Raw genomic sequence first — 20,832 nt, 5'->3', positions numbered from 1 at the left:
TAAGTCTATTCATGTTTTATAATAATAATAATAATTGATTACATAACGACGTAATATTTCGTAATTATATTAAGATTCATATGATTTTGAGGGGACAGACATTTTGGTGTGCCGTGTTGAGTCTAGGCCCGTCTGGGGTGTGCCGTGAGTAAAAAAAGGTTGCGGAACACTGATCTAAAGGATTAAATATAGTGCATTTAAGGTGTACAATTTTTACATATATTTTGGAAAGAGAGATAAATGTTGAATTTTATATTATTTGAAGGGAAATATCCCCCTCCCCACCAAATCTCGATGGCACAACTTGCACCATAATCTCCCCCCTGTGGGCACCCCTGGTTCCTGACAATAATGAAACATACTGCTAGTCTATCAATTAAATATTTTGGTTATTGCATTTTAGATCCCTTGCTGTTGAATTGTGGATTGTCAGTGGTGACGTAAGAACGTTTTACTTGAAATTCACTTAGCTTCAGGATATATGTCAGGGTGCGAAATTTCCGGGAAACGTTTCGGGCTGGTGACTAAAATTTTGTTGTTTCAAATGTGTGTCAAACATCTCAATCCAACGTTCATACATGGTTTTGGAAAGCGAGCCGATTGATAACCCTGTGTCCACTCAACGCCGACACCATCTAATCAGACCTCCATGTCCCCCCTTTGGAAGCAAAACCACAACTATAAATCTTGGGGTGCAGAGGCTTTTTTTTTTCCCCCAAGGGTAGCAAAATGTTCAGTCCAGTCCTTTCCTTTAATACCAGTGTCAGTAACATCTCGATGAACAAAGGACAATTTGATCAAATCTTGATGTTTTCGGCTTTGATTACGTCTATTAATTATAATCATTATTATTATACATATTCAAACTTATATGCAAAAAATGTAAACCAATATAAAGTTCAACGAAAGATTGTTTTTATAAAGTTCACTTTATGCCCAAAAAGGCTAATCGGGGTTGACCCTACAGCTTAAAGTGGGATTCGAACTATATTGTACCCCCTCCTCCCCCGGTAAGGAATTCTGCTCCCCTTGATTTCAGAGCGATGTTATCACTACGTGCTGGAGGAAGCCCAGTTCAATGAGAGAGATTCCAAAATAGAAAACTTTGGTTTCTCATTGGTTTGATTAATTGATTTGCTTCATTTTACTTTGCTTTCTGTGCCACTTTTGGCTAATTTGCGAAGATGGGTATGAGTGGTGATATGATGGAACTGATGAATGGACACTCACAAACATCGATGCCCATGTCAGGATTCGAACCTGGAACCCGTGGCGTTGTAGCGCGATATGCCAACCACTGCCACGTTGCTGGCTGGTTTCTCAGTGGGATAACACTTTTAACTGTGAAGAGTACAGAATACAGGGTAAGTCAAAATGATGGACCCGATTTGAGACATTTATTCTGTGAAATATAATAAACATATGTTATTGTGAGACATATTGATAAGAAAGGTAAACTGTCAAAGTTTTTTCAAACAAATCACAATTGTTCTATGTGAGCACCTCGGGTAACACGGCACACATCAAGCCGATAGTCTATCTCCTGCGAAACCTTGTGTAGCACGTTGCGGTCAATATCAGCAATGGCTGCTGTGATGCGGGCACGCAGGTCATCCAATGTTGTTGGAAGTAGTGGTAGGTAAACGTAATCCTTGACAAAACCCCACATGAAGAAATCACATGGGTCAAGTCGGGGGAACGAGGTGGCCAATGAAGGAGAGGTCGATCCTCCGGAGATGCACGGCCTATCCAACGTTGTTCCAATGCCTCACATCATAGGATTCTTTTACTTTTATATTTTTAAAAAAAGTCTGGATGGCAATCTAGGCGCATCTATCTATTATCAAAATATTCATTTCACTTTGGAAAAATACTAGATTCGTTTCTTCAAAAGTAGGCAGAAAATTAAATAGTATCTTTCTCACAAATTACTTCCTCAACGGGCCATACAAATTCGTCGTATTTAGCAACTTATCTCTGAAGGTGGCAACTGTGTCAACACTCCAAAAGTTGCCTCGCACTGTCAGGCGAAAATGGGCACAGCTGGTGCCTTATGGGCTAGCCCTACCCCCTTGTTCCCGGCTCATGGTGGAAATGTTCCTCGCTGAGACTTCTTCTTCAACCCTTTGCATGTGTGTCAACTTGGTTAGGCCAGCTCTTGGGCAGCTTGGACCGCTGCCTCGCAAGGGTACGAAACAACTGGCGATGCAGTGAGGAGGTTGGGGCGGTCGTCACGTAAGCTTGACTGATTGCAACATTCGAAACTCCTTGTCTGTAAACTATCAATGTATAAATTTAACAATACTTGGGCGAGGTATGTGTTTCTTCTGAGGGTAGTGCCATGGGACAGTGGTTCTCCCCCTTGAGCCGCAGCTGGACAGAAGTGATTCAAACCCAAGAAACTTGGAGAAACAGAGGTGACCATACAGATAAAATGTTGGAAATGGAATTGGTTAAGGCATACATCGAGGATGGAAAATGAGGCTGATGAGTTTGAGTTGGTGTTTTAAACTTTATGCACAGTAAGGCTAATTGGGACTGGACCTATGGTTTAAAGTGGGATCTGAACCACTGTGCCTCCACCATGTATTGAACCCGGGACCCCTTGATTACAATGAGGCTGTTGAGAGAGAGGCACTAGACTGAAACCTGCAGTGAAGAAGGAAAAAAAGGCATTGGAGGATGGAAAGAGCTGGAATGCAGAGAAGAGAATTGAAATCAGAAGGACCAGATGGAGATGTTTTGTTGATGCCGTACGCTCCACAGGGAACAATAGGAATTCAGTCAAGTGAAGAAAAATATAAATGCAGTTGTGGTCTTAACACTCCTTTAACAGGACTACAATTCAAAAAGTTCCGTTTCTCTGATGATAGGTTAATTGGGATTTCAGATAATCAAAATGTATCACTATGGAACTTAATGTATGGACATACAATCCCTGTTTCAAATTCCCTAATGCATTTATGCACATGGTATTGCCCTAGTGACAATCTTAGATAAAAAAAATGGTAACACTTCGATATGATCAAGAAATAAATGAGTGATAGGTGTTGGGTCCATACCGAAGTAGTAATCATTTCCTTCCACTACGTGAACCAGATGTTGTGTACGTTTGATGAGGTAACCCCCTGTCAGTGTTTCCAACCACACCGTTGTTTTGCAAGAAGATGACAATTTTAAGGCTAGAATTTACAATACCGGCCCCTTCTGTAATTTCCATAATACTAATTACCCTCACGAAATACTTAGTCTCGGTGGTTCTTCTAAGGTTAAGATGTTGTGGTCAAGTGCATAAATTGATCATTATGTTGTAACAGAAGTTCTTCCAATTCTCGCAATCATTCTTCCTGTACAAGTATGGAAACCATATTTCTTGATATAAACAACTTATGACTTACTGTGTCTACAGCGTTGCCACAGTGTTGATTTGATACTTAGAGAGCACGGATCGTGTTAGAATGGTGAAAGAGAGCAGTAAAAAAGTTGTGAATATTGCAAAGATCGTTAGATGAAGTGTGGAGGAGGATGCGTCGAGAACGAAGGATTAAAGTGAAAGTGACAATAACTATGTAGAAGAGGATGTGGAATGCAAACTGATTTGATTACAGGTAAGTTTGGCAACAGTGCATGGATCGTAAAATTCCAGGATACGAAAATGGTGTCTTCAGTGAGTAACGTTTGGGGTTAAAGTGCTACGAAAATAAGATTTCTTAAAGGTTTGTTGCTGCAATAACCGGAAAACCATTGACGGATAGCTGGACTGAACATTCTCAGTAAGGTTATGTTAGGTTATGGAAACAGTTAAAATTTGGGGTCATAAAACTACTTATGTATGGGTTGCTCCACACAACATTGTCTCCGTGGTCATCTAACACACCGTCGATTTTGTAGGGATTTTTTTTTCCTTTTTATGAAGATTACATGTTACTTACTAAGTGTGAAGAAAGAAAATCTGGAGCGCGGAAAGTAATTTTTGCAGTTCTACATGCTAAGAAACTTACATTTTTTTCATATTTAAATTCCTTACCAATGTATCTATAGACAGGCAGGTAGCTGGAGCGGAGGCGTTGCCGCGATAGTGGTTGCAGGTGGCAGGTTATTACCCCAGGAGAAGAGTCTGGATTCGGAGGAAAATTTTGACAGCAATTATCATGACATTTCTTGGGGTACAGCCATGAAAAACAGACTTCGACATACATCGATCGGTATGGGTGCTTCGAAGTTTGCATACTCACTAATTGAGGCCTCCCAATCACGAATTTGAAGTAAAAATTTGGTGGACAGGTGAAGAAATTGCAAAATATGCAAAATTGAATGGTGTGCGATCGGCACGATTACTCTTTATTTGGAAAATTTTCCAGTAAATAATGAGCAATTGTATCAACCGCAGATAACTCAATTTCGCTTATTTTGCAATTTTTCTAGATGTGACCGCCAAATTTTAACTTCAAATCCGTGATTAGGAGGCCTCAATTAGTGATTATGCAAAATATTAAGAAAATCAGGTAGGGGTCCGGTATTGTAAATTTGCTCCAATTTTAACTGTTTGCCTAACCTAACCTTGCCGTGCATGGTTCATGAATTGGGGCTATCCGCAAATGGTTTGTGGGGCTACGCCTGCGTGGTTCATGGGGATTTTTCGGTTGAGAAGGTTGAAAACACTGCATACCCATTGATGATCCACCACGCTAGTCAAGCTGTCTCGCCATATTGTGTGTTTCGCTTTCCTCTTGTCAAAAATTCAAATTATTTTCGTTACAAAAGCAAAATACCACCTTGAAGAATCTTTCGCAATGCAGAATAGATAAGTATGTTAAAAAGAAATAAACGAGTGAGAGGTGTTGGGGTAAGAGATATTGTGTAATTGGTTTACTAGTTGTTATACTCATTAAATATGCAGTCATACTTACGTATATGCACATAATATTTGTGGGTAATGTGTTTAAATTGCACATTGAGTTGTAGAACTTGTAAAATAACGTTAATTATCACGATGATTCCCCATAAACAAACATAGGAACCATGTTTGATGATGTGAAGAAATGACGATCAACGTCCGTTCCGCTGTCTAGAGCGATTCTCTTTGGTTCACAGCATTGGTCGTGGAAGAATGGCAGAGAGAAATGACGTGTCGTGGATGCGTGGTGAAATTCGTACAGGGTGTGGAAGATCCAGTGGATTTTTCTAATTTAATTGAACACGGGATCGTGAGGAAAGGAAAGGAATGTCGAAAATGTAAGCTACTCGTTAGAAGGAATTGGCTGTGGGTATATGCTTAATATGACGTGTCGTGGATGCGTGGTGAAATTCAGGTAAGTTTTCCGTATCCTGGAAACGGATTTCTTCAAATTTAAAAGTTTGGGGCTCATTTGGGGGCAGATGACTCTGGCCAATTTCTAACATGCCTTTAACAGGGACTTTATACAGAAAGCCGGGGAACAAGAGCGGGGCGGAGGTGGGGCCACGTTAGCAGTTGGGGGCCCTAGGTGGTACTAGTTTACTATTATTCGGACACATTTATTTATTTTTACAGAAGAAGGAGCGATTTTACAATACCGGGAATTTCTCCATTTTGTTTGAAATTCGGCATATTCACTAAATTAGGGCTCCTAATCACCAATCTGAAGTTAAAATTTGGCGCTCACGTGTCAAACTTGCAAAATACGAGGGTCAGTCATCGCAACCGACAATGCTCATTATTTATGGCAAGATTTTCCGTTTCGAATACTTAAAGAACGAAATATATATATTCCTGATATTACTACGACCCTAAAATTTAACTATGTTTCCTAACCTAACCACGTGCCAATGGTTCGTGGGGCTAGCGCCAATGGTCCGTGGGGCTAGCCATAATTCAGGAATTTCTATATGTGAGCGCCAAATTTTAAGTGCAGATTCGTGATTAGGAGACCCAAATTAGTAAGCATCCAAAATTTCAAACAAATTGGAGAAATTCCCTGTATTGTTAAATTATACCCAGAAGAAACTACTTACCGTAATAAGTTCCTGTAGCATTGTCGAACATCGGGAAGGTGTTTTGTGTGATGTGGGAATGTTTCATAGGTGAAATTCATGTTCTTCGTTGAAAATTAATTCTCCGACGGAGAATAGCGTTTGGCGCGTACACCTTCGTACACCATCACGCATCGTGACTGTATCATAACGCGTCGTGATTGTGTTTTGTTCATGTTCATTGGGTATCCAGTGTTTCAAACTGTCTGCGTTTGCAACGAGAGTTAGAAGGATGGCATGTCGCTAGCTACACGAACCATTGGCGCATGGTTAGGTTAGTTTGGTTAGGTTAAGCAAACATAGTTAAAATTTGGTGTCCTGTTAGTATCAGGATCTAGAAATTGGAAATAATTGCGAACCATTGATGCTAGCCCATAAACCATTATCACTAGCCCCACGAACCATTGACGCTGGCTCCACGAACCATTGACGCTAGCCCCACAAACCATTGGTGCTAGCCCCACGAACCATTGGCGCTAGCCCCACGAACCATTGGCACGTGGTTAGGTTAGGCAAACATAGTTAAAATTTGGTGTCGTGGTAGTATCAGGAATATATGTATTTGGTTGTGAAACAAAAAAATTCGCGAAAATCGATAGTTTCCATTCCGAAAACTAACTCCTTATTTGCAATTTCTAGATGTTTCCCACTTATTCCAGGACGGATAGCCACAAAAACCATTCATGGATAGCGCCACGAAAGATTACAATTTTCTTCGTAAAACAACTCGAAAAAAAAAAATGAAAAAGAAATAGATCTGATGAACCCGGGCATTTCTTGGGTTCCGAAGGTTGAAACACTGCATTACAATTGAAAATCGAGAAAAGACAAGCCCGACGCGTCATTAGGTAGGAAGGCGTACACACGATATTGTGTGTAAGGCAAGCGGAAAGGCTAGGAGCAAGAAGTACTGGTAATGTGAAAAATTGCTCTTACTTTCATCAAAACAACGTCAATACACCTTCAGGAATGTTCAGCGCAGCAGATACGTAAGTACGAATGTCAAAAATTTGACAAAATACAAACACGACACATGATTATGTAGGAAGGTGTACTCGCCATATTGTGTCTCAGGCAAGCGAAAAGGCCTACCATAAAGACGTACTGGTAATGTGAAAAATTGCAATTAATTTAATCAAAACAACGTTGATAACCTTCAGGAATGTTCTGAGAAGCAGATACGTAAGTACAAATGTCAAAAATTGACGAAACGAAAAAAATTAGAGGTGTCCGAAGGATAGTAAATTTTTACCATTTTCTTTCTAAAACAATGCGAAAAAGTTACAAAAGAAAAAAAAATTGGATTAGCTTTGTTCTTTGTTCACGGGTATTTCTTGGGTTCCGAAAGTTGAAACACTGCATAACGAATGAAAATCGACAAAACACAAACACGACGCGCGATTATGTGGGAAGGTGCTAGCGATAAATAATGAGCAATTCTACATTGTTGGTTGAGATAATGGACCCCCATACTTTCCGATTTCTGACGTGACCCCCAAAATTTTAATTTCAGATTCGTAGTTGTGAGGCCTAAATTAGTGAGTATGCGAAATATTAACAAAATTGGAGAATATCTCTATATTGTAAATTTGCTTCGGGCTTGGGACCATACCGAAGTAGTAATAAAAATAAAAATGAATCATTGGCAAGATTTTTCCTTCTCGACTCACTTGGCATAGAATCATATGCCTTATATATTATTTGATTACTAATAGCCTTATGCTTTCATACATGCAATAGCGCTTTTCACACTTATTAAAGATTATAACAGTAGTCACAAAGATATTAAAGATTATCACAGTAGTCACAAACAATCAACCAGATTATTTGGTTTAACCAAGTACACGAACAAATGGGTTCGAAATGCACGAGTACAACACAATATATTCGTACTGTCATTGAGAAAACTTTAAACGCAAAACAAGACCAACTAACGTCAATGCTCAATGAACTTTAAGCAACTAAATTACATAAAAATATGTTTCCTTACCCCTATCATAACAATACAATGCAAAACCAATAAAGCACTTTCTCCTTCTTACGCCATCTTATTCTGTAACATCAAAATAGATCCGACAATGCAAATCGCCCATTTTCGTGTACTTTAAAAAACAAGAGGAAGATATTTACTTTTAACGGAAACTGGGATAAATTACTAACATAACACTTGATGGTTATACTTATGGAAAATATATACTAACGGACGTTAAAAAGAAATCCATTACATTGTAAATATTTTGAAGAGATTACAGTCATGTACAAATTATACAAAGCTTATCCACACACATATACAAGTGGTGCAAGTGTGGTAAATCAGTTTATAAAATCAGAAGAAGAAATAGGTTTCTAACTTTCTCTAACGTCGGTCAGCAGCTTATTGAAGATGACATTTACTTCTCATACGTTGTTTATTTTGTTGAAACTGTAATCAATGTTTTTGTCCTGATAGGACATTTCTCGATCTAAGAACTGAGTGGTATTTGCCGAAATGGCATTTACATTATTTTAGTGTATTGTCTTGGCAACTATGTTCCGATACGTAAGGTTGATTAAAATATATGGTGGATTGTGTTCAGTTACCAGGAATGAAAACGTTCGTAGCATTTACAAGATAAATAAAAGTGTAAGTTTTGATGCTTTCTTATTATAACTGTACAGGAGTATTTTTTAAATTTTATTACTACATTTAAATCCTCAAAACGTGTTATTCTACATGTACTTTTCTGGATATTTTTGTTCGGGCAGGAATGGCGGCGTGGCCTTGCTTCCTTTGCCATCATGGACGTTTATGTATATATAAAAAATGTTTTATGTTGCTATTGATGATTGCTTCAATAAATAATATGCGTGTATGAGTTTTGCTCTTGGTTAGGCCAAAATTTAAGTTTAAAATGAAAGTGTACTGACCAGGTGTCGCTTGAGTGGAGCTTTGCTTTAATCTCGCCGGTTACTAGATTACTTCGGGGATTATTTTTGTCGGCAATCATATTTTTTCCCTTTGGGGTAAAAATGTCATAGCCCGGAAATGGATTTCTTCAAATTTACAGGAGAACGTACTGGTAAATTTCTTATGTCCGGTAAACGGCTGGAATTTGCTAGTTCATTTAATTTTAATATTCGTATTTACTTATTCTGCATTGAGAGACATTGTTGAAGGTGCCATTTCGCTTATTTCACGGAAATAAGCTCGGTAACGCTTTACTATACCGGAGACGGATTTCTTCAAATTTACAGGAGAAAGTACGGTACTATTATCGTATGAGGGAAACACCTACGAATCATATATTTCGGACTTCTTTACATTGCTAACGTGTTGCAGAACATTTCTTAAGGCGAAATAATGCATTTCTGGTAACATTATCGTATGGGTAAAACGGATTCCTTCAAATTTACAGGAGAAAGTACTTACGGAAATCATTTTCTTGAGCGTTTTGGAAGTTCCTGAATGTAGATTTGATCCATTTTAATGTGAATGCGTTTTGTTTTCTACGAAAATCTCTGTCCGACACGCTGTTTCTGCTCCCGCCATTTGCTTTTTGCGTGAGAGTACAATGTTCCGTGTGTTAAGACGATGCAACCCCGTAGCCAGTGTTTCAGCCTCGCCGTGTTTTCACTAGAACCGCCTGTCTAGTTCGGAACAAGCCATTTTTCCCCGAATGGGTGTCACTTATCGCACAACATTGTAGCAACATTGTGTTCGGACGTCACAGGAGAGAGCTGTTTTTACAATTTTTCTTTGTATTTATGCTAATGGAACCTAACCTAACCACGTAGGCATTCCTCGTCTGACGTCAATATTCAAGGTTGCAAGATTGTTGTGCGTAAAGGAAGAGAATTAACGGATTACGAAAGAAAGATGGTTCCGACCCGAATGGGTGTCACTTATCGCACAACACTGTAGCAACATTGTGTTCTGACGTCACAGGAAAGATCTTTTTCATGTTAGGCAATACAAGCTAACTCGTCTCTTAGCGAAAATAATATTTTTTCTTTGTATCTATGCTAATGGAACCTAACCCAACAGGCCTAACCTAACCACGTAGGCATTCCTCGTCTGACGTCAATATTCAAGGTTGCAAGATGGTTGTGTGTAAAGGAAGAGCATTAACAAATTTTGAAAGAAAGATGGTTCCGACCCGAATGGGTGTCACTTATTGCACAACACTCTAGCAACATTGTGTTCTGATGTCACAGGAGAGACCTTTTTCATGTTAGGCAATACAAAGGTAATGCGTCTCTTAGCGAAAATATTATTTTTTCTTTGTATTTATGCTAATGGAACCTAACATAACAGGCCTAACCTAACCACGTAGGCATTCCTCGTCTTACGTCAATATTCAAGGTTGCAAGAGTGTTGTGCGTAAAGGAAGAGCATTAACGAATTGTGAAAGAAAGATGGTTCCGAATTGCTGTGTATGGACAATGAACGTGGTAAATCGCAAGGTTATTTTACAAGTTCTACACGTAAATGCGACGTATTAGCATAATTTCAAATAGGGGCACGAAAGTAGATATTTTCCGGTGAACGAGGTTGCACCACTGCATAAATCGACAAAACTCTCAGAACGCCCCCCTAAACCAGTATGCTATCACGGCCATAATGTGTTACAGATTCGAAACAACAAGTAACAGTAAGTACTCGTAAATAGAGAAAATAAACATTATCTTAGTTAGAAATGCATTATTTCGCCTTAAGAAATGTTCCGCAACACGTTAGCAATGTAAAGAAGTCCGAAATATATGATTCGTAGGTGTTTCACCCATACGATAATAGTACCGCATTTCTAACTAAGATAATGTCTATTTCTTCTATTTACAAGTACTTCCTGTTACTTGTTGTTTCGAATCTGTAACACATTATGGCCGTGATAGCGTACTGGTTTAGGGGGCGTTCTGAGTGTTTTTTGTCGATTTATGCAGTGTTGCAACCTCGTTCACCGGAAAATATCTACTTTCGTGCCCGGATTTGAAATTATGCTAAAACGTCGCATTTACGTGTAGAACTTGTAAAATAACCTTGCGATTTACCACATTCATTGTCCATACACAGCAATTCAGAACCATCTTTTTTTCGCAATTCGTTAATGTTCTTCCTTTATGCACAACAATCTTGCAACCTTGAATATTGACGTCAGACGTGGTTAGGTTAGGCCTGTTAGGTTAGGTTCCATTAGCATAAATACAAAGAAAAATTAATATTTTCGCTAAGAGACGCGTTACCTTGTATTGCCTAACATGAAAAAGCTCTCTCCTGTGACGTCAGAACACAATGTTGCTACAGTGTTGTGCGATAAGTGCCACCCATTCGGGGAAAATGGCTTGTTCCGTGGAGCTGCTGTTCTTATGGTAGGGTTACGTTACGTTAAGAAAACATAGTTTATTTCGTTTTTTTATCGATTACCATACTTGACTGCCAATTATTACATGCAGATTCGTGATTAGGAGGTCTCAATTAGTGAGTAGGCGAAATTTCATAGCAATTGGAGAGTGGTCCGGTATTGTAAACGCGTTCCAAAAAAATTAAAAAAACATGGTTCTAGTGAAAACACGGCGAGGCTGAAACACTGGCTACGGGGTTGAATCATCTTAACACACGGAACATTGCACTCTCATGCAGAAAGCAAATGGCGGGAGCAGAAACATCGTGTCGGACAGAGATTTTTGCAGAAAACAACACGCATTCACATTAAAATGGATCAAATCTATATTCGGGAACTTCCACAACGCTAAAGAAAATGATTTCTGTAAGTACTTTCTCCTGTAAATTTGAAGGAATCCGTTTCCATCATACGATAATGTTAGTACTTACGCAAATCATTTTCTGTAGCGTTGTTGATGGTAACAGTAGTATAAGCCGGAGACACATTAAACTCGTTTCTTTTCATATAAAAATCATTGCTACTTACCTCATATGCATACCAGAACATTTTTCAAGCTGGGGATCATTTTTTTCCATGAAAAAAGTGTTATTTTTAACATTATAATCATTTGATTCACGTAGTGTACGGTAATGGCGGCACGACCTATCGTACAACGGAGATGCATGAATGACGAAAAATACCTTACTTACAGGCCAAATAAGTTGCACGATTCGAAAAAACAATTTCACCGGCTTCAGAAAGTCCTCAAGAACGCAATTCTGTAAGTACTTTCTCGTCTTTTCTCCTGTAAATTTTAAGAAGTCCGTCTCCGGCTTATACTATTGTTACCTTGTTGATGTTCGGGAATGTAGTTTTGATCCATTTTAATGACAATGCATGTGGTTTTCTACGAAAATCTATTTCCGACGCACTATTACTGCTGCCGCCATTTGCTTTCTGCACGAGAGCACAGTACGCTCTCGTATTGTCCGTATATGCTAAATTGAACGAAAGGAGTGTTAATGGAACCTTACCTAACAGGCCTAACCTATCCTAGTAGGCATACCTCATCCCCGTGATGATTCGTGGGGCTAGCGCCAATGGTTTTTGGGGCTACCCGTGGATGGTTTGTGGGAAATAAAGAACAACAGTAAGTACTCGTTAATGTAAGAAATAGACATTATTTTCGTTAGAAATTCATTATTTCACCTAAGGAAATGTTCTGCAATGCAGAATAGTACGTTAGCAATGTAAAAAATTGCGAAATAAATCATTGACAGGTGTCTCCGGTATAGTAAAGTAGTACCATAAGCTCTATTTGCGACATATCGATTGTTTTCGGTAACACGCAAAATGACGGTCACAATTTCACTACCATACTCGGCATGCAGTGTTTCCACCCCACTCCACCCAAAAGTACCTACATAGCCCCACAAACCATTTCCGGTAAGGTTAGGTAGGGTCACGTTTAGGTTAGAATAGTTAAAAATTGGTTTAGGAATAAAAATGCGTAGCCCCACGAACCTTTGACACACAGCCCCACAAACCATTTGTGGAAAAGTACATTTTTCAGTTACAAAAACACGTGTTTGTAAATACTGACCAGCATTGACCGTGATTATGTCATCACACACGGGCAACATCCGGCTTGAAGGAAATGGATGCAACAGCTTTCGTGCAACGGTCACACATTTATATCGAAAAATAGATGATTTACCGGCAAAATTCAATGAAAGATGCGAGAAAATATTTCCCCGAACTTCCACAACTATAAAGAAACTGCATTCGGTAAGTAATTTCTCCTGTAAATTTGAAGAAATCAGTTTTCCGGATATAAGAAATTTACTAATGTGGGTACGGAATTGAGTTTGTGTAATTTCGGAAGGTCGTAGATGTGTTTTCTCATATTTTCCAATGTATTTGGCAGCTAATTCATGTTTTTTTCTATAATAATGTCAGTCCGATGCACGAAAGCTGTTGCTTGCATTTCCATCCATGTACTTGAACCGGATATTGTGAGCATCTGATGACGTAATCCCCGGTAAATGTTTCCAAACACACAGTTTTTTCACTATATTGCCCAACCTAAAGCAACCTAACCTTACCGTGATGGTGCATGGGACTATCGTGAATGGTTTTATTGGCTATTCGTGGATGGTTTTTGGAACGATGCGTGAATGGTTTTTGGGGCTATTCGTGGATGGTCATACTATCCCGAATGGGGGGTAACAGTTTACTATGGGGGTGACGGATTTCTTCAAATTTACAGTATAAAGTACTTACGGAAATATTTTTCTGTAGCGTTGTGGAAGTTCGTGAATGTAGTTTTGTTCCATTTTAATGTTTTCTGTTTTCTGCGAAAATCCGTGTGTTAGATGACGTAAATCCCGTAGTCATTGTTTCAAACTTGCCGTGTTTTCCATAGAACATGCCATGTCGAGTATTTTAAATTTTTTTTGAACTATGCTTGCCTAACCTAAACTTATGGAAAATGGTTTTTAGGCTAACGTGAATTGTTTGTGGGGCTAACGTTAATGGTTGTTGAGGCTAACGTAAATGGTTTGCGAGGTATTAGCATAATTTCAAATCCGGGCACAAAAGTAGGTATTTTCCGGTAAACAAGGTTGCAACACTGCATAAATCGACAAAACACACACACAAAGCACGATGAACCAGTTCACTATCGTCAGATTGTGTGTTGCAGAATCGAAATAACAAGTAACAGTAAGTACTCGTAAATGTAAGAAATAGACATTATCTTAGTTAGAAATGCATTATTTCACTTTAGAAAAAGTTCCGCATTCCAAAATAGTACGTTAGCAATGTAAATAGTTCGAAATAAATGATTTATAGGTGTCACCCCCATAGTAAACTAGGGCTATGCGTGAATGGTTTTTGGGGCTATGTAGGGAATGGTTTTCGGGACTATGCGGGAATTTTTCTGTTAAGAAGTTTGAAACACAACGCTAGTCAAGATTTGCCCGCCATTTTGCATGTTCAGGAAGCGAGAAAAGAACGAACAACAATTACTCGTTATGTCGACAATATATACTAATTTTGTTAAAAAAAAGCGAAATCCCTTGTTAAACAATCTTTCGCAATGCAGAATAGGTAACTATGAATGTCAACAATTACAGAATAAACGAGTTACAGTCATTTCCCGACTTTGATAGTTTTACCCACATTGGTAACAGTTTGTTATATCGGAGACACATTTAAATCGGATATTTTGTGTTTTCACATGGTTCGTACTTACCAATGGTGTATTGCGGGACATAGTTCAAGGTGCCATTAGGCTTTATACATGAAAAGAAACAAAATTTTTCACATACAGAGTGATTTTTTTATTCCTTTCTTTGCTTCCGTAACACAATATGGCGGGCACATATTGACTCATGTTGTGGGTATGCAGTGTTTCAATCTTTATCGAAAAATACCTACTATCGTGTTAGTCACTGGTGGAAATTATACATTATGCACGGGTAGCTGACGGATAGCCCCACAAACCATTCACGGATACCTCCACGAACCATTATGCATGGTAGCACGAACTATTTCCGTTAGGTTTGGTTGGATTAGGCAAGCTTAGTAAAAAAAAGGTTTGAAACACTGACTGTGGGTTACGTCATCGAAGGTGCGGAGCATGCAGTTCACTTACGGGAAGCATGACAATTGTGCGTCGGTGGGATATTTCTCTAGAAAAATATATGATTTGCTGGTCAATTAGATTCCACCATCAAAGAAAATACCTCCACGAACGTTGGAAAGCTTGGAGAAACTCATTTCCGTAAGTAGTTTTTTCTGTAAAAATGAAGAAATGTGTCTCCGATATAATGAACTGTTACCTTTTCTATTAGTACTTCCGTATGGTCCTTCCTTCCTTTTTTCGCTTCCGTAACACACAATATGGTGGTGGGCGTAGCTTGACTAGCGTAGTAGATCATCAGTTGGTATGCAGTGTTTCCAACCTTCGTAATTGAAAAATGCCCCTCAAACTATTTCATTCATAACCCCAAAAATATTAACGGTTAGGTTAGGCAAACAGTTAAAATTTTGGGTCCTTGTAATATCAGGAATGTATATTTTGTTTCTTCATCTTCTTGCATAACAACGGCATGGTTGGAAACATTGACAGGGGTTAACGTCATCGCAACAGCGATTGTGCATCGGAGAGATATTTTTCTTTGAAAACACTTGAATTCCCAGTGAAATACATTCGACGACGAAAGAAAATACGTACACTTTCAAAATGCTACAGAAACTCATTCACGTCAGTAGTTTCTTCTGTAAAAATGAATGAATCGGTTGGGACCAAACGGACGTGTTACCCTTTTTCTACTAAAATAAGCCATTTGTCTAAGTGCTACCGAACACACGTCACTGTGCGATATCACTTGCTTTGCGAATGATCCAATGCCTCTTGTTTTCGAATATCAGTTTTTCCAACTTTATTATGCAAGAAACTGGCTATGTTCCACGAATTATTGGGTTTTTGAAATTATTCTTTCAAGTCACGAAACATGCACAGTCAGGCAGGTTAGGTTAGGTTAACATAGTAAAAATTGAGAGATTAACTTAACATCATAGAATCTTTTGGATTATACTTTCAAGTCACGAAGCATGCACAGTTAAGCAGGTTAGGTTAGTTCGTAAAAAAAGGTCACTTTTGGAAACCCTTCTTCCACTGGCGAGACTCCGTGACTTTTGATGCTCGAGCCATCTGCTGGTACACTTGGCAACATCTTATTTGACCGCCATCAAAAATTTGAAAGTCTGGAATACGTAAATTTGGCAGCATAGCGCTTCAGAGCCAACTAAAAGTAGCCAACTTTGCTACATTTATTCTTCCTAAATGGAAACACTTGTGATTTTTTGTTCATTCTTTCACATCTCATGAAGTTAAGATACCCTAAATCAGTAATCAGGGTGGCGACAGACCTGGAAAACCGGGAAAAGTCAGGGAATTTGAGGTGTCAAAAAAAGTCAGGGAAATGTCAGGGAATTTAGTCTTCATTGACTTTTTAAATTTTTTTTTATTTCTTTTATTTAAAGATATTGTTATGGAACTCTGCAGGGGAACAGGAAATCTCGTTCGTAAGTTTCGGCCTCAACGTTTAGGCCCATTTTATGCGCAACACAACCACTGCACCAGAAACCAGTGATGGCAGGAGGAGAGAGAGAGAGAGAAATTTCTCTCACCCTGTCTTCTCGACGGGAATTTTAAATTCGAACACTCTTTGGAGGAAAATTGTTATAACTCGGGCACTATGGGAGCAATCTACTTCGGATAAGTTTTGTTTTTCAGATAAAACATCAGAGCATGCAACCGTGTACAATTCAGAATGCCGAACCTCGAATTTCAATGAAAGAAACATAAAAATCTGTAGTTTGCCCCCTCTTCTCCCGCTATTTTGGGGAGAAGGCGCAAACCTTAGTATTCTCTTCAAAGAATGGACGTTTCCAAAGAGATTGAAACTTGTTTCATGTTCCTGGGTGCCATACAAGTTGAATAATGAGCCAAAATGTGAAACTGTTCGGAAATGTGGCATGGATATGTTGCGGAGAGGGGGAGGTTGGTCATCAATATGAATTTCCCAGGCTTGCTCCAGACCTGTGTCGGAGTTTCCACCCAAACAAGAGTATGAAGGTCCAAAAAGCACATTCATTTCGTAATCAGCACCATGATATCATATGGTATCATCGGGCCAGTACGACCTTACTCTGATGATACCATATGGTATCTATCATCATGGGAGTAAAGGTTAAGCCTCTAAATATTAGGTGGAAAATGCATTGAATTATCATTTTTTCTTGTCCGTATGGGAGTAGTAAGGGGACTTGTCAAGAGATGGAGGGGATAAGAGCGGGTGGGGCCGTCCGATAGTTGTCAGACGTCGTAGTAAGGCATTTTGTTGGGTAAACTAAAGGAACATGGAAACAAATAGGTTCCATTGATACATACAGTTTTTGTCGAATATCGCCATCCGACAACGTACCTCACTACAACATGCGACAGAAATTGCATGGACTGCAACATCCAACAAAAATCGCATGCATAAACAAGAAGAGCTTTAGACTGCAAATATGCTGCTCGAATTTTGTTACTCTTCTGGATCACTTCACCTTATTTAATGTAGCAGTGCTTACGAAGGTTTTCTTTCATCATCCTGACGTATTACTGGTTTCGCACAAGTTAACATACGTTTACAATGACATTGCACTATTCTTAGATATCAGGAAGAATCCAACCAAATGGGATATATATTGAATACTATCACGAAAAGTGAAACATAAATCTGCATTGGTGAACGGTATAGAAATTGGCAAGTGCATGCTCCCAACCTCAAATTTACTGCAACACTAGTATTGCAATGAAATTAACGCCACTCTCTGTCCTGTCTGTTTAAACTCATGAGAGATGGTCATTAATCTCTCACTGAGTAAGGTTAATGTCCAATATTATAAAATACTAATAATAAATACGTAAATATTTTAATATCATATTTACTCGAATCATTCAATCATAAAAGCAAATCTCTTTCTTCAAGAATTGACTTTTCTCTGCCAGCCCTGCTAAATTTTCACTTTCCATCTACTGATTTATACGAGGGGTGGCCAGAAAGTAATTTCCAATTAGTAGGGACATTGATTTTTCGCAAACGCCAAAACCGTGAAAAATGGTAATTGCTGCGAAGTTATGTTTAGGAATGCGCAGTGATATCTGCACACATTTTTCGCTCGTTTGAAATATCGAAGTAATGCGAATTTGGCATAAAATGCAAATTAGTGGCATTTTTAGTGATTTTTTTTAAAGAAATTTCCTAAAACAACGAAAAAATCCATGAAATCCAACATTCTTGTCTTGATTAGGCCATGTAGTTTTCCAACATTTTACTCAAGAGTAAACTATAGAGTTATACGTACATGAAATAATTCCGACAGCCACATTAAATCTTGTATTTCCCACGATTTTTTCAACTTCTATCAAAACCATTTGCATCACACAGCAAAGTGGCAGGGTTCTAACAGGAGATAGAGTGCGTATCTACCGTCACACGGGAGCCACAGGTTCGTATTTGTCGCACGAGATATGTTTTGAATTAGCAAGCTAAGTGCACACTATCGGCATTTGTCGAGTGAGTAATAATGGAGCTCAGTCATTAGGGCATCTGACTACTATGCGATCCCCTGCGGGGGAGAACAACCTATTCAAACTGCTCCGGCGCACACCCAGCATCATACGAGGCGCATCCAGAAAGTAAGTTTCCTTATTTTTTGTTTTTTAAAAAAAAACCAACACAGTTTCTGGAAACCATTTATTGGCAACAGGTACAGCAAAGGTTCAGCTATTTTTCAACATAGCAACCACCAGAATTGAGACACTTGTCGTATCGTGGTATCAACTTTTGGATCCCACTGTCGTAGAACTCTGCCGCCTGTGAATGGAACCAGCGTGTGACAGACGTCTTCAGCTCTTCGTCGTTGCCAAAATGCTCACCGGAGGACAGGAATTTCTTGAGGTGCAACAAAACGTGAAAATCGCTGGGAGCCAGATCAGGACTGTAAGGTGGATGATCAAACAACTCCCAGCCAAATTCCGTCAAAACAGCTGCTGTGCACCGAGCCGTATGTGGACGAGCATTGTCATGGAGGAGCACAACACCTGCAGTAAGCATGGCACGCCTCTTGTTTTGAATGGCACGTCGCAATTTCCTTAGTGTTTCACAGTAATGGTCAGCGTTCACCGTTTCACCTCTGGGGAGGAAGTCAATGAGCAAAATGCCCTTCCTGTCCCAAAACATGGTGCACATCACTTTCTGTACCGACAGCGTCTGTTTGAATTTCTTCTTGACCGGAGATCCACTATGCCGCCAATGCATTGACTGCTGCTTGGTTTCCGGGGTGAAGTGCGAAATCCACGTCTCATCGCCCGTGACGATCCTGTCGAGGAAATCATCGCCGTCATCATGGTACCGTTGCAGGAATGTCAGTGCTGCTCCTGAACGTTTCATTTTGTGTTCAGGTGTCAGGTTTTTCGGCACCCACCTGGCACACAATTTTTTGAACAATCTCATGCAACACGGATCGCGATATCTGCGGAAAAAGGCTACTCAGCTCTGTAATCGTGAAGCGACGGATCTCTACGATGCGCTGCCGCACCAGCTCAACCAGATCATCAGTGATGAGGGACGGACGCCCACTGCGCTCTTCATCATGGACACTTTGACGACCTTCCGAAAACTGCCGACACCAGCGACGCACCATCTGCTCACTCATAATGTTCGGCCCATAGACCTCACAGAGCTGACAATGAATGTCAATTGACGCAATGCTTTGTGCATTCAGGAACTTTATCACCGACCGAACCTCGTGTGCTGCGGGAGAAGGAATACGAGCTTCCATTTCGGACCACTGCTGCCTCGCTACTGGCGCCGGGCGGGATCTGTCCGCCTGGCATATGATTGATACATCTTAGATCTGCTGCGCATGTGCAATTTACATGGCTCATTATGTTTACTTTCACGGGAAAAAAAATAGGGAAACTTACTTTCTGGATGCGCCTCGTATGAAGCTAGTACCTTGAGGAAACTTTGAAGGAAAAAGGTAGCCAGGAGCGTGGTGCTGATCAATTCACCCCTACCTTCAGCCGTGATCAAGAAAGTGTGGGGCACTAACTCCACACCCCTATACACCTTCATGGAAAAGTGCAGGGGAGCACTTTACTTTTACTTTCTCAAAAATCTGTTCCAACATATCAAACTGTCATGAAAATACGTAGACCATGTGACCTACAATTTAAACTAATAGTTTTAAAGCACAATGAAGTATTAAGTTTCGGTATATTTGGCAGATAAATGTTCTAACACAAAAACGCAAATTTTGGGAAACGTAACACTAACAAGTCAAAAAAAGATAATGCCAATGTTTGGTGCCATAATATATCGGTATCTGTCACGTGAGCTTGATTGATTTTAATTTTTTGGGTGCGTCGCCACTTATGGTCATTATGCACCCTTCAGTATATACGGGGAAAATTCCTTTATCTAAAATCCTTACCTTAAAATTAAAAAAAAGGGTATGGAAAATAACTTTCCCAAAATAACTTTCAAGATATCAAACTCTCATGAAGAGGCGTAAGCCATGTGACTTGCAATTTGAAACAGTAGTTTAAAAACACCATGAAGGTATAATTTCAGATATTTGCCAGAAAATGCGCTAAAATGAAAATGTGAATTTTGGGAAAAATAACACCATATAGTAAAAAAGAAAAAAAAGGAAAATACACCAAATTGAAAAAAAATAACAAAATATCAAGGTCCCTACCGATTAGGCATAAACAAGACAAGAATATCAATTGTAATTTATTGCATTAGTAACAGAGAGTCCTAACCTAATTTTCGACATAATCACCACCATTGTTCTGGCATTTGTCGTAGCATAGAACTAAATTTTGTATGCC

The 20,832-nt window shown here is 39.3% G+C and overlaps 2 protein-coding genes across 10 annotated transcripts in view; one reads left to right on the top strand and one right to left on the bottom strand.

The window, feature by feature from the left end:
* Positions 1-8,072, bottom strand: part of LOC145978561 (uncharacterized) — a 39,071-nt gene extending 30,999 nt beyond the window's left edge. For both annotated transcript variants that reach the window (XM_083111256.1, XM_083111255.1), the window contains exon 1: positions 8,003-8,072. The gene's annotated coding sequence lies outside the window, so the exon portion shown is untranslated. The remainder of the gene's footprint in view (positions 1-8,002) is intronic.
* Positions 8,073-8,546: 474 nt separating this feature from the next.
* Positions 8,547-20,832, top strand: part of ZAP3 (protein) — a 245,671-nt gene continuing 233,385 nt past the window's right edge. For all 8 annotated transcript variants that reach the window (XR_014440724.1, XM_083111269.1, XM_083111268.1 and 5 more), the window contains exon 1: positions 8,547-8,635. The gene's annotated coding sequence lies outside the window, so the exon portion shown is untranslated. The remainder of the gene's footprint in view (positions 8,636-20,832) is intronic.

This window comes from Lepisma saccharinum, chromosome 25 (genome assembly GCF_977018435.1).
Source record: "Lepisma saccharinum chromosome 25, izLepSacc3.1, whole genome shotgun sequence".
NCBI lineage: Eukaryota > Metazoa > Arthropoda > Insecta > Zygentoma > Lepismatidae > Lepisma > Lepisma saccharinum.
Note: the sequence above shows the minus strand (reverse complement) of the source record. Positions and strands in the feature narration are given on the sequence as shown.